Consider the following 12092-nt stretch of genomic DNA (forward strand, 5'->3'; position numbering starts at 1 on the left):
CCAGACATTGCATTTCATCTCTAGAATTTAACCTGGGTCTTTAAAAAAAACTTTCATACCTGTCCTCATCACATTTTCCACTACCTTCTTGAACACATGGAGCATATTAATAACAGTTGTCTGAATATCTATCTTGGTTTACTAATTCTATCATCTGTGTTATTTCTGGAGCTATTTCTAATCCATCAGTTTTTCTACTTATTATGGATTATAGTTTTCTATTTCTTTGCATGTCTGATAAGGTTTTACGAGGTATCAGATGTGGTTTTTATGTTGTTAATTACAGGAATTTTTCTGTATTCCTTTATATAGGTCTTGTATTTATTCACAGACACTGTTACATTTCTTGGAAACAATTTGATTTTTTTTCAAGGTTTGCTTTTAAGCTTCCTTCAGTGAGCCCAACACACCCTCAATCTGGGAATAACTTGGCCCTTCTATGTAAGCAATAACCTTCGGAGAACCCTATTCAACATCCAATGTGTTTGGAACTTTTGCCACTCTGGCTGGTGGACGCTGAAACAATTCATGGCCCTGTGTGAGCTGTAGTGATTGTTCTCCCTGCTCTTTTCCAGTGGCTCTTTCCCTGGGCTTGAATGGTCTCTTCACTTGTATGCCCTGATCAGTATTCAGTTGAAGATGCAGGAAGAATCTCCTGTATTCTCTCGAGCTTTCTCTTTCCACAGAGTTCTCCTCTGTGGTATGCTGCCCTCAGATTTGTTGTAGATTTGGTCTCCCTGAACTCTGAATTGTTTCCTCAACTCAGGAAGACTATGGAACTGTGTTTCTCCTTCCTGTGCTAGAAACTCCAAACAGTAAACTGGAACATTCCTAGGGCTTACCTCATTTGTTTCTCTTCTCTTAGGGATCACTGTCACAAAATATCAGATGAGTACTCCTCAAAACCACCAAAGCCATCAAAAAGAAGAAAAGTATCAGGAACTGTCACACTCCAGAGGAGCCTAAGGAGACATGATAACTAACTCTAACATTGTATCCTGGGTGGGATTCTGGGGCAGAAAAAGGATATTGGGTAAAAAGTAAGGAAATCTGAATAAAATATGAACTCTAACTAATAATAAGGTTTCGGTATTGATCTATCAATTGCAACAAATGTATCATAGTCAGGTGAGATGTTAGCAAGAGAATAAATAGATGCAGGGTGTACAGAACCCTTCTGTATCATCTTCCTAACTTTTTTGTAAATCTAAAACTATTCAAAATTAAAAGCTTATTTTTAAAAAGCAATAATGAAGCTAATTAAACACTGGCTTACTTTCTATTATCACTATGCACCCGCAATGGTACACAATGTCAGTGATAAAAATCTCCTCCTCACTGGAGAGCATCTCTCCTCAACCCCTCATTCGCACCCTCCATCCAGTTACCCAAGCCTGATACAGCACTGGTTGCTGTGCAGATGACTTCAGGTACTTATTACCAGTCAAACTTAGGCCCAAATATTCTTGATTCTCCAGAAGAGATGTACTCCTTAATCCTACACCCAGGTCACACCTGCCTGTGCTAACAACCAGTCAGACTATTGAGGAACACTTAATTCCTCAATACACATTGCCCATTGTGATTCCATATAAGAATCACTTGGGGCAGCGGTTCTCAGCTGTGACTACACAGGAGCATCAACTAGAGAACTTTAAGAAAAGGACCCCCAGCCCAGACCAGCTATGCCAATCTCTGGGAATGAGACCCAGAGGCCTCTGGGTCTCTGGGAGTGAGGCCCAGGCATCAGACTTTTTTTTTTTAAGATTTTATTTATTTATTTATTTGAGAGTGGGCGGGCCAGAGAGAGCATGAGCAGGAGGAGAGGCAGATGAGGAGGGAAAAATGGGCTCCCAACTGAGCAGGGAACCCAGTGCAGGGCTTCATCCCAGGACTCCGGGATCATGACCTGAGCCAAAGGCAGACGCTTAACCAACTGAGCCACCCAAGCATCCCCACATCAGACTTTTTTGAACTCCCTGGATGATTCCAGTACACAGCCAGGTTCAGAAACCTACACAGAGCTTTTCAATGCCTCTCTGGGAGACCCCAATTCAGGCTGTGTGGGACAGGACCTGGGAATTGGGTTTTTTAACGAGCACTGCAGCAATTGTTTTTTCATTCAGCAAGTTTGGGAACATTCCTTTACAGGACCAGATGTGGGAGCACTGTGTACCACAGCCTTTGAGTGACTCCATTTGTAGCTCTGTGCTCTCATTCATGAATAAAAGGTGCTTTTAAAAAAGAAAAGTCACAGACTTGACCTTTGAATTTGCTGTTATTAGAGAAGAATCTTCAAAGAAATGTGGTTACCTAGATATGTTTTATCTACCTGGTCATTATAGCAGCCAAAGCCACTCACCCACACACATCCACTCACTTCCAAACACACCCAGGAGAGAATGTACTGCCCTAGTCGAGAATCCCTTGGCTGATGCTTAGAGTCCAGCTCTAAAATCTCTATCAAGCAGATGCTAACTTAAAATTCGGGACAGAAAGCTCATTATTTCCATAAGCAAGCCACTAAATCTTTGGACAGCTCCGGACAATAGAAAATGGCAAGATGTAATTTTTCCTCCTTATCCACACACCGCCCCTCCATCCCTCGCACCCTCCCCACCCCCCACTGGCAGCTCTACCATCCTTGTTTTCTCTGAGATGGACAAAAGTGTTCACCACCATGGTAGTCTGCTCAGGCTGCCTTGGCAAAACACCACAGACTGTGTGGCACAAACAGAAAGACACTTGCTCACAGTTCTGGATACTGGAAGTTTAAGATCAAGGTGTTGGCAGGTTTCCTTTCTCCTAAGGCCTTTTCTCTCCTAGGCTTGCAGATGGCTGCCTCCTTGCTGTGTCTTCATAAGGCTTCTTCTCTGTTCATGTGGATCCCTGGTGTCTCCTCCTCTTCTTACATGGTCACGAGTCCTATGACACCAAGGCCATACTTGTGTGACCTAACCTCAAGTACATCTTTAATGTCCTATCTCCAAATCTAGTCACATGGGGGTTATAGCTTCAATGTATGAATTTGGGGGGATACTGTTCGTTTCATAACTCATGTTCTTTTGTAAGTTTCCTCAGTGCTGGGCTGTACCTATGAGCAGAAGACCTTGACTCACTCAGAGAAACTGACCGTCCTCCCCCTTGTCCCAGGCCTCAGAGCTCAGGAACACTCTGGAGCTGCCCTCTCCTTGCAGAGCTCTAATCTTTATTTGCTGCCTGTATGTCTTACTATGTTCACCCCAAATAGGCTTACAATGCACTCTGAGGATCCCATAGAGACTCTTCAGTTTAAAACAAACAGGATAAGAAGTTATTGTGGGATCTTATTAATATGTCCTCAATTCCCAAGCTGAATCATAGTAATCCAATTCTGGTGACCCAAATCTCTTTTATTTTCTTGCTTATTTACTTCAAATCTTCTTAATTTTTGTCTTTTCAGAATTATGTTCCTGAAAAGGAGCATTTTGTGAATCAATAATTACTCTTGGAGAACTTTGATATAATTCCTCCAGAAATTAATTGAGTTGGTTTATGTGGTCCTTGGCAGTGAAAAGCTTAAACAGATACACATTTTTGTATTAGGTTTCAGGTTATTTTACTTATTTGACTAACTCTAGGAATACATATTTGAGAAATATTTGCCTACTTACGTAGGTAAACATAAAACAAAGTAGCGAGTAGCAAGTCACCTAACAAGATGGGCAAATGATAATGCAAGCAAGAACAGTTTCTAGTGACACTTTGACTGGCAACGGTTCTGTTTCCATCCAAATGCCCCCTTGGTCTAACACACGGCTCTGAGAAGAAGGCATTTCAGGGACACACAGGAGGGGCTGAAAGGGGGGAGAGTCATTCTCCCAGGATTTGCAGGATTTCAGCAGCAACAATAAGTAGGATAAGAAAATTCACAGAGGAATTGAGAATCCCCTGCAATTACTACCTCAGCCCTGAGACCAAGAATCCACTCGTCTCATTGGCATTGATCACGATGAGACAGACAACAGAAGATGCAGGTGCAAGGCGGCAGTTGAGGCGAAACTAGGAAAAAGGGTAGAACCGGAAACTCTGCCCCTGTCGCGGAGAGAGAAAGGTGTGACGGAGGTGGGGGGGGTCGGGAGTTGGGGGGGGGACAAGGGTGGGGAGGGGGAAGGCGGGTCGTCACACCGAAGAACCTAATAACGGCGGCGTCAACGCCGGTATTTCAGTATATACAACTGATGTGAGTGGGCCCACGCTCAGGCTGACTATCTAGTTCATTTCATGCTGTGCTCTCAGGCCTTCTTGAATTTTTAGTAAGAATTTCTACATCATAAGGGTCCTTCCAAAAGTTGCTGAAGAGAGGGATCTGATGGAAGGTGGGGTGAGTGGGCGGCACTTAACTATTGCATTGAAATCCGGAGTTCAGAACACAAATATTAGGTATGGAACCACCCACACTCTTTCTTTCCTTCTCCCTCTTCCTCTGTCCCCTCTCCTTCCCCAGATGTATGTCCCACTCAGGAAAATTCTTATGAGCACAGGCACTGAACTAGTCAGGGGGGCACCAAACATGTCTTCCCTGCGGACCTGGGCTCGCTGAGTTTACCATCTGCAGACTGCATCCCAGCCCAGGTGCTGTCACAGAGCAGGGGGCTCGGGCCCACAGGGGAGGTAATTACCCCAGCCAGAGAAGGAGAGGGGAGGGTTCTAAGGCTGCTTCATAGAGGAGAAATTATATGTTCAGCCCAAAGCCTGTTTGATTCAAAAGGTAAATCAGAGTTACCTGAGGTAACTCGAAGCAAAGCGCTCCTGGAAAGATACCTCCCACTTCTCAGATGTCAAATGATCCTATTTCAGATTTATCAAAGCAGCGGGGATTAGCAGAGCCATACACTCTTCAGTTCTGCTCCCGCCTCCTCTCTACTTCTTTGTTTGTCTAAATAGTTGTTTTAGTGAGTGAGAAGAAAGAATGGGAGGTAATTAGTGTTTCTTGTAATATTCCGTGTTTAGTTTTGTAATCCTTCTGTCAGGTTTATTTTCATGTTAAGCAAAGGAAGTCCCGCTGGAATATTATAATCTCTTCTTAGTGTTAGCAGAAAGCTGTGGTGTTTAAATTAATAAAGAATTTTTCAAGGAAACTAAAGCTTTCCTTGAGAGTGTCAGTTTAAAGAGCATGTCATTCTTCAGAGCTTGCCTTGCCCCACAGTGTTGAAGGCTGCAGATAAGAACCTTTCTAAGAAGCTGGGCAGGGGTTTTAGGTTTAAACTGCATCATTGGCAGACGTGCCCTAGCATTCTGCACCCACAGAGCCTGACACCTCTATCCCATTTTGCCCCTAACCTCTGCCTCCTGGGCCACTGTCATAGCCTCCTGACTTGACCCCCACCTCCTGCATTGCCTGTGGCTACCAGCCCTGCTGAGTGCATCACTGGCTCCAAAGCCCCCCAAACCCTCAACCTGGCCCCTATGACTAGGCTCTCACTCCTTTTCCTCTTTTTTCCCCAACCTCCAATCTTCCCTGCCACACGCTTGTTCCAGGTAAACTATTGTTCTTTCCTCCCCCACTGTGCACTTTCCCATCCCTGTGCCTGCTCCATCTCCACAAGGCCAGATCTGGCCCGATCTGGCCCATCCTTCAGCCAGGGGCTGTCTCCTTCACCAAGTCTCCTCCACCCCTTTCAGCTAGAAGTGCTCTCTCCCTCCATTCCTGACCCATAGACCCCATCTCTATCTGTCGATAGCACTGACCAATTTTCATCTTGTATTGTAGATTTCTAATTCCCTAAATAACACATCAATGTATTCTTCTTGTAAGAAACCTGAACACTTACAGGGCAAGCTTAAGACCTCTTCATCCCAACCCCATCCTCAATCCCTTCTCCACTCCCCAGAGGTCATCACTCCAAGGAGTTTGCTGTGTTTTTCTTCTATGTTTAGATATACAAATATCTATCTATCTATCTATGCCTTTTTAACACAGCCTTGTTTTCAAGCCTGCCCATGTTGACACATACAGATTTAGAGACTGGTTTTTCATTATTCTATGGAATTTCATTATAGTGCAACACTTCACATTTTACTTAACTTGTCCTCTATTGATGGACATCCTATTCCCCCTGCCTGGGGTATTTTTCTTCCAGGTGGCCCAGATAACTAACATCCAGGTGATGTTTCCACTAGAATGTCTGTTCTGACCACTACCCTGAAATGAGATTCCCTGCCCTCCTCTGCCCCCAGCCTTCAGCTCACAGTACCAGGAAGACTGGCAACCAGACTCTTCCCCACTGTCATGTCGAGTAGTATCTCCTTCCTCAAAAGCACTGGCATCCAGTGGCCAAGGCCTAGAGGCCCAGCTTCCACACTCTACCCTTATCAATGCCTTTTCCTGACAAGGATAGCTTCTCTCTCTCTCTTTCTCTCCAAGAAACCAATGTGCTAACTGTGAATATAACATATTCAACACGTGGTGTGCACTTCTGTGTTTTCTCATGAGCTCTACAAGAGTGGCCATTCATTGCTATGTTTCAGAAAACCATTGCAGAGCCTGACATATGATAGGTCCTTAACAAATATATGCTGAGTCAACATATCTTATTTTTCATGGGACACTGCAAGTTTCTTGAAGTCAAAGTTTGCATCTGATTCATTTGACACTCCCCCAAAAGTGTTACATGCAGATTTACCCACAGATTGTCAATAAACACTAAATACGTGACAAAGCAACAACTCAGTCTGGCCGTTTCAAACAAAAGGTCACTTCTTACAGAGAAATGAGTGGAAAGTGAAGTGGAAAATTAGTAATTTTTTGTTAAAGCAAGCAAGCAAAAAAAAAAAAAAAAAATGCAACGGAGGTGACAGGAGCACGACCAGCTGCTGAACCTACCCAGCACGGCGAAGGATGTGGCTGAGAGGCTGTACATATTCTAGGCTCTGAATCAGCACAAGGTTCTGAACCTGGGCCTAGTGTTGGGAGCCTCTCCTCCTGAATGGAACCAGGAGCTCAAGGCCAGCAGTGTGGTTTCTAAAGACACTTAAAAAGAGAGTGCCTGGAGTGCCTGGGTGTCCAACTCTTGTTTTCAGCTCGGGTCTTGATATCAGAGTAGTGAATTCAGCTCCAGGTGAACGAAGCCAGCATGGACACTATTTGAAAAAAAGAGAAAAGAAAAGATGCCTGGCCTGAGGATCTGTTGGTCTGTCCTGTGTCAGTATATGGAGCCTCATGGTGGCTGTGAGCAGCTCTTTAAACCCTTCTCTGAACCCTGCATTGGCCTTAGCCACTCCACTCTGCTCCACGGTCTCCAGGACTTTGCCCTGACTCTCTGAGAACCTCCCCTAAGTCTCAGGGAGGCAAGCACTAGCTCTCAAAAGAGCTTTCTGAAAAGGGTTTGTTAGGTCTTTGGGAGTTTTCTTCTACCAGGTTCCCATGTGCCTGGTCTCTGGGCTACCCAGTCCTGTACTTCTCCTTACTGAATCCAGAAGGTAGCCCCCTACTGAAAACCTTCAGTGACTCTCCAAGTGTTCCTGGGATAAAGTTCTAATTCAAGCTATCCCTGAGCTGGTTTCCTATCTCATCTTGCCATACTGCCTCTTGGTTATCTACACTTTGACAATCCTAGACTCATAAAGTTCCTTGGAAGAATCATGTTCTCTCTTACCTCTTTTGCACATCCTTTTGCCTGGAATACTCTTCCTCTACTTTTCACATCTCTTCTCAGGTCTCAGCCTCCCTTGACTAATCTTCCCTGGCAAGGTGAAATCATCTTGCTGCATGATTCTATACATCCCCTTCACCCAGGGGAGCCCAGTGAGTGTTAATGCAAGTTTAAGAGAACACCATAAGATCTCTAAGGGCAGTGACCACATCTGTCTATATCGCCTTGGTATCCCAGGTGCCTAGCACTATGCCTGACACAGAGTAAGTGCTCACTCAATAGTCACTGAAAAGATAAATGGAAGAGTGACCTTTCCTGTCCCAGATCCTATAGTGCCTTCAGGGCCAAGTTCTTCTTGAATTCTTTTGTTGGATAAGAATCCCTGGGGGCTTCTGATTTAGAGTCTTTTCCTTGTGGGCTGCACTATGTTTTAAGAAAATGCCTATTCCCAGCTGCACAGTTTAGGTACATAAAATTTGCGTATTGCAATAAATACTTGGCCTCATGAATTTCTAGCCTGTTAAATAACAGAACTTAAAATGCTAGGTAAGCATGTAAAAGAAGATAGCATCGTAAATACCAGAAAATTACAGGTTGGTGATTTTTTTCCCCTTTGATCTTGTAACTTTTTCCCAGATGAAAGAGTGATTGCCTCAGAGAGTCTTGGGTAGAGTTTTTCCTTGCCTTGCTTGTTGCTGATCAGTTTGGGGAAAGGAGGTAAGCACCACTGTGTTAGACACCAACTAGAGTGGCAGCTTCTCTCTTCACAACAAGCCTCCCTTCTCTAGGAATGGCTGCAAACAAAAAGGTGGGCATAACGACTACATTCATGCCATGTGAGGAAGATTGGTTAAAGGATTCACTGAGACCCAAGGAGGGCCAACTGGTGCCCCTTCTGGAATTTGAATCTTGAACAGTTTTACATATCCAAAGGCTGAAGAATCAGAGTTGAGTTAACATAATGGTAGCTCCTAGATACATGGTTCACAGGTCCTACTGCTGACATCACCGGAAGCTCTTGCCCTGACTCTTGCACTCCGTGAGATCTGAATTCATTCTTTCCTTGATCCTGTGAGCCACCACAGAGTCTTTTCAATACATTATCTTTCTGTACACATTAATACATCCATAAAGTCATCTACCTATTCCAGGCTATAGCTAGCATTTTATTGCTCAAACATCCTCTCTCTTTCTGAAGGAATCTGAGTCCTAGCCTGACCTAGAGATGGGTAGAGCTTAGCTAGATTGGTCAGTGGCCATCTGTCACACAAGATTTCCTAGCACCTGGGCAAGATGGGGAAGCCTTAGAGACTTCAGGTCTCCAGAGCTCAATGGGAAGTCTTGTTCTCCTAGAGAAAGAGCATTTGCCTTGCCTTTCTGACAACTGGTTGGTTCTAAAAGTAGAGCAAACAATGAATGTAATTGCTGTTTCGAGTTTGCTAATCAGCATAAGAGAAAAAAATTCACCAGTGGTTAGGATTCTTCAGTGCCCCATCTTGTCAATCACGTGAACCAAAGCGGTGCCCTAGACTTTAGCAAATTAAACATCTGAATGTTCTAGGGAAGGAGAGTCATGACGGTAGAGTTATGCCTTGCAAGGAAATAAGACTCAAGAGGCCTTTAAAAATGACATTCTAAAAAAAAAAAAAAAAATGACATTCTAACTATAAAATCACAAGTAAGTATAAAGAGAAAGAGAAAGAAAAGACAACAGTGTGGTTTCAGAGGGAAATCCCTGATAAGCTCTCAGATTTTAAATATGAAAGAACGTGGTCCCACCCTCAAGGACATCACAGGCTGGTGGAGAAGATAAAACTTTTAACCTAATAATTCAAACCCAATGGAGAAAGTACTGAGAACCCTGAGGTGGGGACAAAGCCACTGCTACTGGGAGTGGGAGGTGACAACAGCCACTTCCAGCTAGGGGGAGAGTATCTTGTCCTGGTCACTATTTGTTTCATATAGACTAGATTGGGCTCCTCACCACATTCTTCTTTTATTACCTCATGTTTGGGGACATGTACATAGTAAATGCTCAATTAAATATCCTGTTGCCTGAGTAGCTGACCCACCATCACACTGGAGATTGCGAGCCTTAGTAGAGCCTCAAGTAACCACCATTTATTTAGCACCTGATAATGAAAGGCACCTGTGGTCATTACCTAATTCCATCCTTACACTACGTTTAGGGTAAGGTGTATTCTTCCCATTTTATAGATGAGAGAGAACTATCCTTTGGAAGAGATTCAAAGCCAAACACAGAAGTCTTCCCATTCCACTCTCTGCTTCTTGGGAGATACTGCAGAGTAGCAAGTCCAATACCTCGTTTTACCCACAGCCAGGAAAATGAAGTCTTCCAGATGACTGATTCAAGTGAGTCTTCAATACACAGAGGCAGAGGGGAGCCCCCAATGCTGGACTAAAGCTGCCTCCTCTGATGAAAAGAGGCATTACTGAGATAGTAGTTTGGGGCACCAAGTGGCTCAGTCGGTTAAGCATCCATCCATTTTTTGATTTCGTCTCTGGTCATGATCTCAGAGTCATGGGACTGAGCCCTGAGTTTGGCTCCATGCTCAGAGCAGAGTCTGCTTGACACTCTTTTTGTGCTCCTCCCCTGTACTCATGCTCTCTCTCCTTCCCTTTCTCTCTCTCAAATAAATAAATAAAATCTTTTTTTTTTTTTTAAGAGAAATACTAGTTTGAAAGCTCAGTCTATAACTGATAAAACTGAGGCAAGCCTGCCTCCAGCCAGGCCTCTGGTTTACTGGGCTCTCAACCTCCCCACCGCAACAGACCGTTACCATGCCCTCATATGTTGTCTTTACCACTTTTGTCATTAGATCTCATCCATCATCTGGGACTGTTGTTGTTATGTTAGACTCCTTCTTTAAGATTTTATTTATTTATTTGTCTTAGAGAAGGAGAGAGAGAGAGCACAAGCGGGGAGAGTGGCGGGGAGAGGGAGAAGCAGGCTCTCCACTAAGCAAGGAGCCCAATGTGGTGATCCATCCCAGGACACTGTGATTATGACCTGAGCCAAAGGCAGACACTTACCCAACCAAATCACCCAGGCACCCCCACATTAGACTTGTGAGTCCTTGAGATCAGCAACTCTAACAGAGTACATGCTCGATATATGTGTGTTGAATAGGAATCTTGCTATTTTGAAAAGATGCAAAGCACTTTTTTTTTTTACCAGTACTTTGAAAAAGAATTCATTTTGTAAATCTTCTTCTGAATGCTATAGGAAACATTAGGACCTCACTATTTGCTCTAACCCCAGCTTGGAAGAAACTAGAATCTATTTCTTTCTTTGAATTTTACATCGGTCTTCTAACGTAGTGCATTACCTAAAAGCTTTCCTGTCAACTTGATATGAGATTCTTTCCATAAAGACAGAAAGCATAAAAACTCCGAATAAAAAGCTTGGAAAATCATCATATTGCTCCTGGAACTGATGAATGGTTATGCAAAATGTGGTATATCCAGACAATAGAACATTATTTGTCCACAAGAAGGAGTGAAGTACTGATTGATGCTATGACATGGGTGAACCTTGAAAACCTTATGCTGAGTAAAAAAAGTCTGACACAAAAGGCCACATATTCTATGATTCCTTTTATATTAAATGTCTAGAATTGGCAAATCTACAGAGACAGAAAGCAGATCAGTGGTTGCCTTGGGTTGGGGGTACAGGGTGGGTCATAGCTAAAGAGAACATGGTTGCTTTCAGGGATGGTGAAAATGTTCTAAAATTTATTGTAGTGATAGGTGCACAACTCTATGAATATATTAAAAACCATGGAATTGTATACTTGGAGTAAATTATAATGTATGTGCATTATTTCTCAATAAAGCTGTTACCAAAAATCTAAATCTACAAAAAATAAAAATTGTAGACTTATTTTATTTCCTTTGTTAGCTTTACCCCTAAGACTGAGCTTTGATAGAAGAAGCTTGGCAAAAAGAAAAAAAAAAAGGCCCTCCTTAATTCTTCAACCCTAACTTGGGGCAGGAAGTATTGCCTTTATTTTGCTCTGATTAGTAACACAAAGAATTTTCTGTCTTCACCTGGAGAGATGGGTAGCAAAGCAGACTGCATCATTTAGGAGGTGCTAGGATCCTTAATGAAAGACCAGATTACCACTAGCCACTAAGGAGGGATTGAAAGGGCCCCTGGTTAAACCCAAGATAGAACAGACGAGAGAGATGAAAAATTGGGAGATTAAATCTGCAATCCACAAGCCTTGAAAACACCCAAAGTTAATCTCACCGCTGTGGCATTCCTTGTTGCTTCTTTCTTTGTTAAAGGAGACTTTCTTTCATGTGGTGTTAACTTAAAACACGGCTAACAAAATAATTGCCACTTCTGTATTTAAATTTTTTTGTCCTAGACTACAAAAGACAGCTGAGTTTCCCCTCACATCATAAATCTTGGGCTTGTTATTGATGAATTCC

Source organism: Mustela lutreola, chromosome 2, assembly GCF_030435805.1.
Source record: "Mustela lutreola isolate mMusLut2 chromosome 2, mMusLut2.pri, whole genome shotgun sequence".
In the NCBI taxonomy this organism is placed as follows: domain Eukaryota; kingdom Metazoa; phylum Chordata; class Mammalia; order Carnivora; family Mustelidae; genus Mustela; species Mustela lutreola.